Below are 14706 nucleotides of genomic sequence, written 5' to 3' on the forward strand. Positions count from 1 at the left end.
TACATTAAAGTAAAAGAGTCCCAAGGCTGACCTGCAGACTATAGAGTTTGTAGGTCCCAATTTTCCCTATTTTTCTTTTCTGCCTACTTTAAATCTGCTGTTATTTTCTACTTAAATGAAAACCACTGTTTGGATCTAACATTTTTTTTTTTTTTTTACAAGCTAGTGAATTTGTATTTATCTCATGGCTAAAGCACTGAAGTAAAAGCTACAGTATCTTTGTGTGTGTTTATGTGTGTATGTATATGTGTATGCATATGTGTGTGTAGTAGACTACTATAATTTTATGTTCAATTGGCAATTAAATCCCTTTTCATTTCCCTCTAGCTCACCAGACAGTGTCTTTGTACCTTATAATGTAAATTTTGCTATCTGATTTTCACCAGAATTGTTTCCTTTAATATGCAGATTTAGGGCTATGTAGCTGACAACTGCCCGGGTAAGGAAACAAGGTATCAAGAGTTTGCAAGTTTAAGACAGGAAAAAAAGAGGAGGTTTTGGAAATCTATAAGATGTACTTCTATCAGCATGCCTAATACATCTATGTATTTATGTTTTGTGTACAAAGTGTTTCACTACTGAAAATATATGAAGAGCTCTAATGAATTGGCTTAAGAAAATAAAAGCACTTGAATCAAATACTTTGCCAAGAAAAAAGAAAAGATTAGTCAAATGCTTTTTCAAGTTTATGTAACTTAAGTTAAAATCTTTATTAAATAAGCTAGCTTTAAAATTATTGGTAAAGTAATAATAGAAATGTCTTAAGAATTGCCAGCATACCTTTTGTTTACATTTATTAATCAAGCAATTTCATACTTATTCCTGCCAAATACTGAAAGTTGTCAAAATTTGGCATAGGGATTACAAAATTATAAACCCAACCTTAAACAGAATAATCTTTGCTTGTGTAATTTTAATAAATAAGAGTGACATTGGTTTATAAGACTGATATTGGTTTAATGAAAAAAGTTGCATCTTGAATTGAGTAAGATTATTATAACTTCTAATCCTGTGGTTTTAGACAGTCTAGTTCACTGGCAATAAGCAGGTTTACTAAGTTCCTCCCAAAGTTAGTTCAGCCTATGCCCAGGAATGAACAAGGACAGCTTGGAGGTTAAAAGAAAGATAGAGTCAGTTAGGTCAAATCTTTTTCTCTGTCTCAGTTATAATTTTGCAATGGCGGTTCAATAACTTTAAATGACGACTATCACAGTTTTCATAAATAATCTAGGTAAACAATTAAAATAAAATAAGTAAATGTAATGGGATAAATACTTGTAGACAAACTTCTCATAATTTATTTTTTATTTATTTATTTATTTTTAATTTATTTATTATTATTATACTTTAAGTTGTAGGGTACATGTGCATAACGTGCAGGTTTGTTACATATGTATACTTGTGCCATGTTGGTGTGCTGCACCCATCAACTCGTTATTTACATCAGGTATAACTCCCAATGCAATCCCTCCCCCCTCCCCCCTCCCCATGATAGGCCCCGGTGTGTGATGTTCCCCTTCCTGAGTCCAAGTGATCTCACTGTTCAGTTCCCACCTATGAGTGAGAACATGCGGTGTTTGGTTTTCTGTTCTTGTGATAGTTTGCTAAGAATGATGGTTTCCAGCTGCATCCATGTCCCTACAAAGGACACAAACTCATCCTTTTTTATGGCTGCATAGTATTCCATGGTATATATGTGCCACATTTTCTTAATCCAATCTGTCACTGATGGACATTTGGGTTGATTCCAAGTCTTTGCTATTGTGAATAGTGCTGCAATAAACATACTTGTGCATGTGTCTTTATAGCAGCATAATTTCTAATCCTTTGGGTATATCCCCAGTAATGGGATGGCTGGGTCATATGGTACTTCTAGTTCTAGATCCTTGAGGTATTGCCATACTGTTTTCCATAATGGTTGAACTAGTTTACAATCCCACCAACAGTGTAAAAGTGTTCCTATTTCTCCACCTCCTCTCCAGCACCTGTTGTTTCCTGACTTTTTAATGATCGCCATTCTAACTGGTGTGAGATGGTATCTCATTGTGGTTTTGATTTGCATTTCTCTGATGGCCAGTGATGATGAGCATTTTTTCATGTGTCTGTTGGCTGTATGAATGTCTTCTTTTGAGAAATGTCTGTTCATATCCTTTGCCCACTTTTTGATGGGGTTGTTTGTTTTTTTCTTGTAAATTTGTTTGAGTTCTTTGTAGGTTCTGGATATTAGCCCTTTGTCAGATGAGTAGATTGCAAAAATTTTCTCCCATTCTGTAGGTTGCCTGTTCACTCTGATGGTAGTTTCTTTTGCTGTGCAGAAGCTCTTTAGTTTAATGAGATCCCATTTGTCAATTTTGGCTTTTGCTGCCATTGCTTTTGGTGTTTTAGACATGAAGTCTTTGCCCATACCTATGTCCTGAATGGTACTACCTAGGTTTTCCTCTAGGGTTTTTATGGTATTAGGTCTAACATTTAAGTCTCTAATCCATCTTGAATTAATTTTCGTATAAGGAGTAAGGAAAGGATCCAGTTTCAGCTTTCTACTTATGGCTAGCCAATTTTCCCAGCACCATTTATTAAATAGGGAATCCTTTCCCCATTTCTTGTTTCTCTCCGGTTTGTCAAAGATCAGATGGCTGTAGATATGTGGTATTATTTCTGAGGACTCTGTTCTGTTCCATTGGTCTATATCTCTGTTTTGGTACCAGTACCATGCTGTTTTGGTTACTGTAGCCTTGTAGTATAGTTTGAAGTCAGGTAGCGTGATGCCTCCAGCTTTGTTCTTTTGACTTAGGATTGCCTTGGAGATGCGGGCTCTTTTTTGGTTCCATATGAACTTTAAAGCAGTTTTTTCCAATTCTGTGAAGAAACTCATTGGTAGCTTGATGGGGATGGCATTGAATCTATAAATTACCTTGGGCAGCATGGCCATTTTCACGATATTGATTCTTCCTATCCATGAGCATGGTATGTTTTTCCATTTGTCTGTGTCCTCTTTTATTTCACTGAGCAGTGGTTTATAGTTCTCCTCGAAGAGGTCCTTTACATCCCTTGTAAGTTGGATTCCTAGGTATTTTATTCTCTTTGAAGCAATTGTGAATGGAAGTTCCTTCATGATTTGGCTCTCTGTTTGTCTGTTACTGGTGTATAAGAATGCTTGTGATTTTTGCACATTAATTTTGTATCCTGAGACTTTGCTGAAGTTGCTTATCAGCTTAAGGAGAATTTGGACTGAGACAATGGGGTTTTCTAAATATACAATCATGTCATCTGCAAACAGGGACAATTTGACTTCTTCTTTTCCTAACTGAATACCCTTGATTTCTTTCTCTTGCCTAATTGCGCTAACCAGAACTTCCAACACTATGTTGAATAGGAGTGGTGAGAGAGGGCATCCCTGTCTTGTGCCAGTTTTCAAAGGGAATTTTTCCAGTTTTTGCCCATTCAGTATGATATTGGCTGTGGGTTTGTCATAAATAGCTCTCATTATTTTGAGGTACATTCCATCAATGCCGAATTTATTGAGCGTTTTTAGCATGAAGGGCTGTTGAATTTTGTCAAAAGCCTTTTCTGCATCTATTGAGATAATCATGTGGTTCTTGTCTTTGGTTCTGTTTATATGCTGGATTATGTTTATTGATTTGTGAATGTTGAACCAGCCTTGCATCCCAGGGATGAAGCCCACTTGATCATGGTGGATAAGCTTTTTGATGTGTTGCTGAATCCGGTTTTCCAGTATTTTATTGAGGATTTTTGCATCGATGTTCATCAGGGATATTGGCCTAAAATTCTCTTTTTTTGTTGTGTCTCTGCCAGGCTTTGGTATCAGGATGACGTTGGCCTCATAAAATGAGTTAGGGAGGATTCCCTCTTTTTCTATTGATTGGAATAGTTTCAGAAGGAATGGTACCAACTGCTCCTTGTATCTCTGGTAGAATTCAGCTGTGAATCCATCTGGTCCTGGACTTTTTTTGGTTGGTAGGCTATTAATTATTGCCTCAATTTCAGAGCCTGCTATTGGTCTATTCAGGGATTCAACTTCTTCCTGGTTTAGTCTTGGAAGAGTGTAAGTGTCCAGGAAATTATCCATTTCTTCTAGATTTTCCAGTTTATTTGCGTAGAGGTGTTTATAGTATTCTCTGATGGTAGTTTGTATTTCTGTGGGGTCGGTGGTGATATCCCCTTTATAATTTTTAATTGTGTCGATTTGATTCCTCTCTCTTTTCTTCTTTATTAGTCTTGCTAGTGGTCTGTCAATTTTGTTGATCTTTTCAAAAAACCAACTCCTGGATTCATTGATTTTTTGGAGAGTTTTTTGTGTCTCTATCTCTTTCAGTTCTGCTCTGATCTTAGTTATTTCTTGCCTTCTGCTAGCTTTCGAATGTGTTTGCTCTTGCTTCCCTAGTTCTTTTAATTGCGATGTTAGAGTGTCAATTTTAGATCTTTCTTGCTTTCTCTTGTGGGCATTTAGTGCTATAAATTTCCCTCTACACACTGCTTTAAATGTGTCCCAGAGATTCTGGTATGTTGTATCTTTGTTCTCATTGGTTTCAAAGAACATCTTTATTTCTGCCTTCATTTCGTTATGTACCCAGTAGTCATTCAGGAGCAGGTTGTTCAGTTTCCATGTAGTTGAGCGGTTTGGATTGAGTTTCTTAGTCCTGAGTTCTAGTTTGATTGCACTGTGGTCTGAGAGACAGTTTGTTATAATTTCTGTTCTTGTACATTTGCTGAGGAGTGCTTTACTTCCAATTACGTGGTCGATTTTGGAGTAAGTACGATGTGGTGCTGAGAAGAATGTATATTCTGTTGATTTGGGGTGGAGAGTTCTATAGATGTCTATTAGGTCTGCTTGCTGCAGAGACGAGTTCAATTCCTGGATATCCTTGTTAACTTTCTGTCTCGTTGATCTGTCTAATGTTGACAGTGAGGTGTTGAAGTCTCCCATTATTATTGTATGGGAGTCTAAGTCTCTTTGTAAGTCTCTAAGGACTTGCTTTATGAATCTGGGTGCTCCTGTATTGGGTGCATATATATTTAGGATAGTTAGCTCTTCCCGTTGAATTGATCCCTTTACCATTATGTAATGGCCTTCTTTGTCTCTTTTGATCTTTGATGGTTTAAAGTCTGTTTTATCAGAGACTAGTATTGCAACCCCCACTTTTTTTTGTTCTCCAGTTGCTTGGTAAATCTTCCTCCATCCCTTTATTTTGAGCCTATGTATGTCTCTGCGTGTGAGATGGGTCTCCTGAATACAGCAGACTGATGGGTCTTGACTCTTTATCCAGTTTGCCAGTCTGTGTCTTTTAATTGGAGCATTTAGTCCATTTACATTTAAGGTTAAGATTGTTATGTGTGAACTTGATCCTGTCATTATGATATTAACTGGTTATTTTGCTCGTTAGTTGATGCAGTTTCTTCCTAGCCTCGATGGTCTTTACATTTTGGCATGTTTTTGCAATGGCTGGTACCGGTTGTTCCTTTCCATGTTTAGTGCTTCCTTCAGGGTCTCTTGTAAGGCAGGCCTAGTGGTGACAAAATCTCTAAGCATTTGCTTATCTGTAAAGGATTTTATTTCTCCTTCACTTATGAAACCTTGTTTGGCTGGATATGAAATTCTGGGTTGAAAATTCTTTTCTTTAAGAATGTTGAATATTGGCCCCCACTCTCTTCTGGCTTGGAGAGTTTCTGCCGAGAGATCTGCTGTTAGTCTGATGGGCTTCCCTTTGTGGGTAACCCGACCTTTCTCTCTGGCTGCCCTTAAGATTTTTTCCTTCATTTCAACTTTGGTGAATCTGGCAATTATGTGTCTTGGAGTTGCTCTTCTCGAGGAGTATCTTTGTGGCGTTCTCTGTATTTCCTGGATTTGAATGTTGGCCTGCCCTACTAGGTTGGGGAAGTTCTCCTGGATGATATCCTGAAGAGTGTTTTCCAACTTGGTTCCATTTTCCCCCTCACTTTCAGGCACCCCAATCAGATGTAGATTTGGTCATTTTACATAATCCCATACTTCTTGCAGGCTTTGTTCATTTCTTTTTGTTCTTTTTTCTTTTGGTTTCTCTTCTTGCTTCATTTCATTCATTTGATCCTCAATCGCAGATACTCTTTCTTCCATTTGATCGAGTCGGTTACTGAAGCTTGTGCATTTGTCACGTATTTCTCGTGTCATGGTTTTCATCTCTTTCATTTCGTTTAGGACCTTCTCTGCATTAATTACTCTAGCCATCAATTCTTCCACCTTTTTTTCAAGATTTTTAGTTTCTTTGCACTGGGTACGTAATTCCTCCTTTAGCTCTGAAAAATTTGATGGACTGAAGCCTTCTTCTCTCATCTCGTCAAAGTCATTCTCCGTCCAGCTTTGATCCGTTGCTGGCGATGAGCTGTGCTCCTTTGCCGGGGGAGATGTGCTCTTATTTTTTGAATTTCCAGCTTTTCTGCCCTGCTTTTTCCCCTTCTTTGTGGTTTTATCTGCCTCTGGTCTTTGATGATGGTGATGTACTGATGGGGTTTTGGTGTAGGTGTCCTTCCTGTTTGATAGTTTTCCTTCTAACAGTCAGGACCCTCAGCTGTAGGTCTGTTGGAGATTGCCTGAGGTCCACTCCAGACCCTGTTTGCCTGGGTATCAGCAGCAGAGGCTGCAGAAGATAGAATATTTCTGAACAGCGAGTGTACCTGTCTGATTCTTGCTTTGGAAGCTTCCTCTCAGGGGTGTACTCCACCCTGTGAGGTGTGGGGTGTCAGACTGCCCCTAGTGGGGGATGTCTCCCAGTTAGGCTACTCAGGGGTCAGGGACCCACTTGAGCAGGGAGTCTGTCCCTTATCAGATCTCAACCTCCGTGTTGGGAGATCCACTGCTCTCTTCAAAGCTGTCAGACAGAGTCGTTTGCGTCTGCAGAGGTTTCGGCTGAGTTTGTTTTTGCCCTGTCCCCAGAGGTGGAGTCTACAGAGACAGGCAGGTTTCCTTGAGCTGCTGTGAGCTCCACCCAGTTCGAGCTTCCCAGCAGCTTTGTTTACCTACTTAAGCCTCAGCAATGGTGGGCGCCCCTCCCCCAGCCTCGCTGCTGCCTTGCCGCGAGATCACAGACTGCTGTGCTAGCAATGAGGGAGGCTCCGTGGGTGTGGGACCCTCTCGGCCAGGTGTGGGATATGATCTCCTGGTGTGCCTGTTTGCTTAAAGCGCAGTATTGGGGTGGGAGTTACCCGATTTTCCAGGTGTTGTGTGTCTCAGTTCCCCTGGCTAGGAAAAGGGATTCCCTTCCCCCTTGCACTTCCCAGGTGAGGCAATGCCTCGCCCTGCTTCAGCTCTCGCTGGTCGGGCTGCAGCAGCTGACCAGCACCGATCGTCCGGCACTCCCCCGTGAGATGAACCCAGTACCTCAGTTGAAAATGCAGAAATCATCGGTCTTCTGTGTTGCTCGCGCTGGGAGTTGGAGACTGGAGCTGTTCCTATTCGGCCATCTTGCTCCGCCCCCCACTTCTCATAATTTAGAGTACAAAGCTATATGAAATTAAATAGTAGACATTGTATTATTTGAGTATTTTCCAATAGAAATATATTGTAGGAAAACATTCTTGCTAAAAAAAGTGTGTACTTTTTTAAAAGATTAAAAGTTTTGTGTAATATGAAGCTTAAAGGTTATATATAAAACAAGGAAAAGGAAGCAGGAAATAAGAGATGTAAAGAAAGTTATAAAAATAGAGGTTTTCTGTGGTAAGAAAGTTTAACGAGAAATAATTTTATATGAGAAAGAATCTTGTATGGAAAATTCAGACCTAAAATAAAATGACTAGTTGTTTTAGAAAGAGTGATATTCAGGACAAACCTGAAAGTTCCAGCCTGTCATGAGTGGTCTGTGTAAGTCATAAAAGAGGATTAAAAAAAAAAAACCTTTTATATGATCAAGTTGTATGTAACTAAAGAAAAAATATAATGCTCTTTTAGAGATTGGGCTTGATGTAAAACAAAAACACTTATACACTAAATTATTTGTTAGAACAATGAAATTTTCTTAAGAGGTTGATTTACTCGTTATAAATTATAAGGTATATTAATTTCTTTTAACCCAAAGTTCAACTTTTATTGCATCTCACTGTTTTTCAGCTTTCTCTCACTCCCGTTTTAAAAGGTACATTTTCTTAAAGGTCTAAAGGAAATGTTTTCATCCAACATAATATTCTCTGCACTGCAGAAGGTGTTTTATTTTGCCTTTTGGTAACTGGCCTAATAAATTGTATGGTTTATCAAAATAATTTCTATGCCATTATTATTAAGTTTGGTTTGCTTAGGAAAAAAAAACTGAGATTTAATTTTTTTTTACATTAATGTTATTACATTCATGTATCTTCCTGTATGTGCTTTTAATGTCCTTGTGACATTGAGTTACAGGGCTTTGACTCCTGGGTGTAAAAAGGGCACCAAGTCTTGCTAGATCTTAAACACTGAGAGCAACTAAAGTCTCATCTTCAGGCCCCATAGAAGATACCAATCAAAATAAACTGTATCCCTGAGATACAGGCCAAAAATTGAAGCTGTGTCAACTCAAGGCCCAGAGACTATCATGGAAAAGTTGGACATGGGAGATTGTAAGGGCTGATTTTGAAAGAGAAAATAAATTCAGTTTCTCTATAAATTAATCATTCATTTCAAAGACACACTGATGCAAGACCAGCATATGGGCCCCTGTGTCAGATTAACAAGGTTTTCTTGAAGCATTAACCAAGTCCTTAATAAAAGTTATAAAGGCTTATGGAGGGTATATCTGATGGTCAAAAATTAAAATGCTATAGATCATTTGTAAAATTTTGAGAAACAAATTTATTTGGCTTCATGCTGTTATTATTAGGAGTTATTTTGAAAATCAAGTCTCCTCTCACAACAAATAACGGTTTTTGCCTTTTTTTTTTTTTCAAACCCTTGAGTTATCACTTTGGTAATTCATTTAGAATGACGTATTTTACAATGACCTGTTATTCTATTTTGTAATATCAAGTGTTTTAAACCTTTTATATTTGACAAGGTTTCCAAAATGAAATGATAAATTATGTATTTGTGGACCTAATTAATTCTTTAAGATATTAGGTTCCCTAAAGTTAAAAAATGACATAATTTGGCTTATTTGGCGCAAAAAGTATACAGGAAGCATTGTCAAATATGAAATTGTGTTTGGTTTTCTTTGGGGTGTATTTGTATAAATATGTTATTGGTATGTTTTCCAAAATTATGGGAAACTCCTGTAATTCTGATATGATTTAGTGTTCATTATCAGTAATAATAATAATTGTTATGTTAGAATTATTGTGTGTCACAGAAGTAACACATTTCCTTGTCAGTTGTATCTTTGAGTATGGTTGCCCTAAAATTTTTGTTATCCATGGACAATTGTCATGTTGTTTTGTCCTCTTTAGAAGGTGATTTTATAATTAGCTATAAAGTTCTTAACAAGTGCTCTTGAATGCAGGTTTCTGATAAGTTTGGAGATTATGACATGAGAATAGAGGAAACACTTTCAGGATTCATGGAGAAGCTAAAATTTTTGTGAATATCAAGCAAAACAGGAATTAGTGGCATGGACTGGACTAATCTTTTTGACTTTTCACTAAAAATGTTGCTGATCCTTTGTTTTGTTTTCTAGTCTTGAAACTTTTCTTTAGAGCTATTGACAACTTTTACCAATTTAGTGTGCTCCTATGAACAAAATTTGGGGCATATTTTTTCTCTCTATCTGATTTCTCCAGGATTTGGAAACTATTTTTAAATATTCTTAACTTATAACAATATAGTTATTTGCATAAAGAATCTGTTTTCATTTGTAACAGGACACAATTGGAGAAACTGATTATTTTACCAGGGCTTTGACTGGAATAGTGTGCTTTCCTTTAAGGAATAAAAACTGCCCTCATACCTTTGCTACACAACCCTTATACAGGGTTTCTGACCTGTGGTAGGTAAAGAATGCCATTTTCTGACAGGTCCAGGAGCCCCAGGTTTATCTTGGAACCTCAAGAGGAGAGGAAACTTACCCCACTTATAGGTATTTGGTGATCCAAATCCATGGCTGGGCTCAGCTTTAAAATGTTTTATCTGAGGAAGAGGCTCCACATTGGTTGGGGATAGGACCCAAAACTGTCTGGGTCTGAGCTGTGGAGCAGAAACCACTTATCCCTCTCATTCCCCAGGACTTCTGTGACTCCTGGGCCACAGAGGTCAGACCAGGCTAAGGGCCTGGGCATAATCCCTGCCTGGCCTCCTTGCCCAAACTGACAGAGGGGCCAGGCTGAGCAGTAGCCCCTCTCTCACCTCAGCTAGGGATCTCCTGCCCCCCAAGCCCAAGTACAATCCACTGTGGAATGAGTCTCTGTCATCACTGGAGGAGGGGCCTTCAGGGTCCACCCCGCCAGAGGAACTGCCTTCCCCATCAGCCTCATCCCTGGGACCCATCCTGCCCCCTTTGTCTGGGGACGATAGTCCCACTACTCTGTGCTCCTTCTTCCCCCGGATGAGCAACCAGAGGCTGGCCAATTGGGCCGGGGGACAGCTGGGGCCTAAGGGGGAGCCAGGAAGGGCAGCCGATGATGGGGAGGGCATCATAGGGGCAGCCATGCCAGACTCATTCCCCTACCCCTCCTCCAGGATATGAACAAGCTGAGTGGAGGTGGTGGGTGCAGGACTCAGGTGGAAGCGGGCCAGCTGGGGGGTGAGGAGTGGACCCACCATGGGAGCTCTGTCAATAAGCCCATGCAGGGCTGGCTGCATCCCAATGACAAAGTCATGGGACCCGGGGTTTCCTACTTGATTTGGTACATGGGCTGTGTGGAGATCCTGCAGTCAATGAGCACCCTGGACTTCAACACCTGGACTCAGGTCACCAGGGAAGCCATCAATCAGGTGTGCGAGGCTGTGCTGGGTGCTAAGGGGGTGACAAGGAAGAGAAAGCCCTGTAGCCATCCACTCAGCTCTATCTTGGGAAGGAGTAACCTGAATTTTGCTGGAATGCCAATCACTCTCACCACCTCCACCAGCAGCCTCAACCTTATGGTCACAGACTGCAAACAGATTATCACTACCACATGCAATCTATCTTATTTGCATCCAGTGGGGATCCGGACACAGCCAAGTATGTTGCCAATGTTGCCAAAGACCCTGTGAATTGGAAAGCCTGCCACATTCTGGAGTGTCCTGAAGGGCTTGCCCAGGATGTCATCAGCACCATTGGCCAGGCCTTTGAGTTGCACTTTAAACAATACCTCAGGAAACCACCCAAATCAGTCCCCCCCCATGACAGGATGACTGGCTTTGATGACTTAGCTTGGGATGAGGAGGAGGAAGAGCCACCTCACCATCAGCACTATAATGACTTCCTGGGAAGAAACCCCCTCTTGGGCATGTAGTATACATGAGGCTTCGGGAAGCAGCCACTCTAGGGGCTGCTCAACCCTCTCTACCCAGTGCCCAGACCCCCAGCCACTTGGGAGCTACACTGCCTGTAGGATAGCCTGTTGGGGGAGATCCAGAAGTTTGCAAACAGATGCCACCTCCACCACCCTGTCCAGGCAGAGAGCTCTTTGATGATCCTTCCTGTGTCAACATGCAGAACCTAGACAAGGCCCAGCAAGCAGGGAGTGGTGCTGGGCCCCCCAATCCTGCCATCAATGGCAGCACAACCTGGGACCTGTTTGACATGAAGCCCTTTGAAGATGCTCTTCATGTGCCTCCTCCTCCGCAGTTGATGTCATGGCTGAGCAGCTCTGAGGGGACCCCTGGTTCCATGGGAAGCTGAACCAGCAGGGGGCTGAGGCACTGCTGCAGCTCAACAGGGACTTCCTGGTGAAAGAAAGCATGACCACACCTGGCCAGTATGTGCTCACTGGCTTGAAGAGCGGGCAGCCCAAGCATCTGCTACTGGTGGACCAAGGGTGTAGTTTGGACAAAGGATCACCACTTTGAGAGTGTCAGTCACCTTATCAGCTACCACATGGACTATCACTTGCCCATCATCTCTGTGGGCAGAAAACTGTGTCTACAGCAACCTGTGGAGTGGAAACTGTGATCTGCCCCAGCACTCTCTTCCAGAAGATGCCCTCCAACCCCTTCCACCCTATTCCCTAACTCTCAGGACCTCAGTTGGGAGTGTTCTGTGGGCATGGCCTAGTGTCAGAGCTGGGAGTAGTGTGGACACTGGGTTTCATATCCAGCTGAGTGAGAGGGTTTGAGTCAGAAACCTGGGGAAGAATCCTGCTTCTCCCCAAGCATTAATCATCAAAGTATTAATGTACAGAGTGGCCCTTTACCTGGGTCTTTTCTGTGTCAACCTGATGCCCCTTCCCCAAGAAGGTGAGTGCTTGTCATGGAAAATGTCCTTTGCTGACAGGCCCAGTGGAACAGTCACCCTTCTGGGCAAGGGGGAATGAATCACACTTCTGGGCTTCAGGGTACCCCAGACCCCTCTCAACACCCCTACCCCTATGTTTAAACTTTGTGCCTTTGATCATCTCTTAGGTCTGAAGATATTTTACATAAAGAGTTATTGGGACCCTGAGTTCAATGACAGGGATGCCAGCACCTTCTTGGCTTCTGGGACCTGTCTTCTCCTTGCTCAGCACCCTCTCCGGTTTGGGTTGGGAGAACAGAGGCAGGAGTGGCAGCTGTCCCCTCTCTCTGGGGATATGCAACCCTTAGGGTTTGCCCCAGGGCCCCCTCCTGGCCAGGGAGGAGATGGATCCCTCCCTTGCTCAGTGGCTCCTGGCTGGGGGCCCCTCACCCCAAGGTGTCTGCATATACATTTCATAAGGCCCACCGTCCCATGTAGCATGCCTATTGTACTCTACAGCCAAAGTGTAGCCCTCCCTCCTGGAGCCTCTGCCCTGCCTCCCTTTCTGGGAGGGGGGTGGGGGTTATTGAATTTGGGCCTCTTGTAAGTTAACTCTCCCAGGTGGATTTAGTGGAGGTAGGAAAAGGGGCATTGAGATTCTAAAGCAGTAGACAATCCCCAAATACCATCTGTAGAATTACAACTGCATTCTTTCAAAATTTTGTATGCATATATTTTAGGGCTGTAGACTTACTTTTCTAATTTTGTTTTCCATGGTTTATTCTTGAGCACAAAATGTTAATCAGTTATTACATTTATACATCACCTTTTTGACTTTTCCAAGCCCTTTTACAGCTCTTGGCATTTTCCTCCTCCAGGCCTGTGAGGTAACTGGGACCGGCAGCATTATCTTTTATACCAGACACCTGAGGCAGATGAAATTGATTTCCAGCTAGGACTAGAAAAACTTGGGCCTCTTACCGCGAGGCTGAGAGGCAGAAGTTTGCCTGAATGCTGGTCAGTTTCACGGATGGGAAACGCAAGACCTACAATTCCTGAGTACCTTCTACAGGCCTGGTACAGCCTAGGCCCGGGGTGGCCACACCACAGCAAACAGGCTCCTCTCTTTCGGCCTTGTGGATAAGGGAGAGTTGACTGTTTTCATCCCACCCTCCTTTTGTTGTTATTTGGATGTTTCCACGGTCTCGCTTATACCAAAGGGAAAACTCTTCATTAAAATGTCCGTATTTCTTCTACCAAAAAAAAAAAAAAAAGTTTTATCTGAGATTCCTTCTATGGAACAAAGTTTCATCAAAGCCAATTTAAAAGTCTGTGTAAAAATGATTATTCTTGCTGCACGGTACACAAATAATTAGGCCAAGTATAATAAAGCTAACCAGTCCTACTGTAATCTGTCTTTAGTTAAAATGGAAAACTGGAGAGAGAAAAGTTATGTTTAAAAACTGTAGTACATCTGTTGTTAGATTCTAGCCTTACCTAATTTTTTAAAATTTTTATTATTTTCTACAGTTTGAACCAAATTCTAATTTTTCTTGACTATAAGACTGCTAAATAATGTTTTTATTTTTTTTCCTTTTTCCCCATTTTTCCTAATTTGAAATTACTGGAAACTAAGCTGTGCTTTCATAAAGCCATGAATACTGAAGCTGGACAACTTAAACTTCAGAAGAAAATAATAGCATCCTATGTACATACGTAAGTGACCATATCTGCCTACTGATGTATGAACTTCAGACTATGTGGCCTATATTGATTTTCCAAGATTGTTCTTTTGTTTGTTGTTGTTTTCCTCCCTTTTTTACCCCTATTTTCTCTTCACAGGACCTTCTAAAAATGAGCTTTCCTAATAACTCAGGGCCTACCTTTCTAGGAATAAAACGACCTAGCCATGAGAGATCAGATGAAACCTGAGACCAAAGACTCATTTTATTCTACTATGCTTTCTCCAAAAGATTTTTAAAAAGAAAAGGGGGAAAGTGTGAAAGAAAAATATCTTGGGCCCCTAAAATCACTGAGCTAAAAAGGAAAATTTAAGCTGGGAACTGCTTAGGGCAAGACTGCCTCCCATTCTATTCAAAGTCATCTCTCCTGCTCACTGAGATAAATGCATATCTGATTGTCTCCTTTGGAAAGGCCAATCAGAAACTTACAATAATGCTACTATTTTTCTCTCATCTACCTGTGACTTGGAAGCTCCCCCTCTGCTTTGAGTTGCCCCTCTTTTACTTCAAATTGTCTCACCTTTCTGGATAGACCAATGTTCATTTTACGTATATTGATTGATGTCTCATATCTCCCTAAAATGTATAAAACCAACCTGTGCTCTGACCACCTTGGGTACATGTTATCAGGACCTCCTGAGCCTGTGTCTTGCGCAGAC

General features: G+C 41.1%; 1 pseudogene; it reads left to right on the forward strand.

The window, feature by feature from the left end:
* Positions 1–10478: 10478 nt before the first annotated feature.
* On the forward strand, positions 10479–12069 carry LOC126946527 (SHC-transforming protein 1-like; annotated as a pseudogene).
* Positions 12070–14706: the final 2637 nt, after the last annotated feature.

Source organism: Macaca thibetana, chromosome X (genome assembly GCF_024542745.1).
Source record: "Macaca thibetana thibetana isolate TM-01 chromosome X, ASM2454274v1, whole genome shotgun sequence".
Taxonomy (NCBI): Eukaryota; Metazoa; Chordata; class Mammalia; order Primates; family Cercopithecidae; genus Macaca; species Macaca thibetana.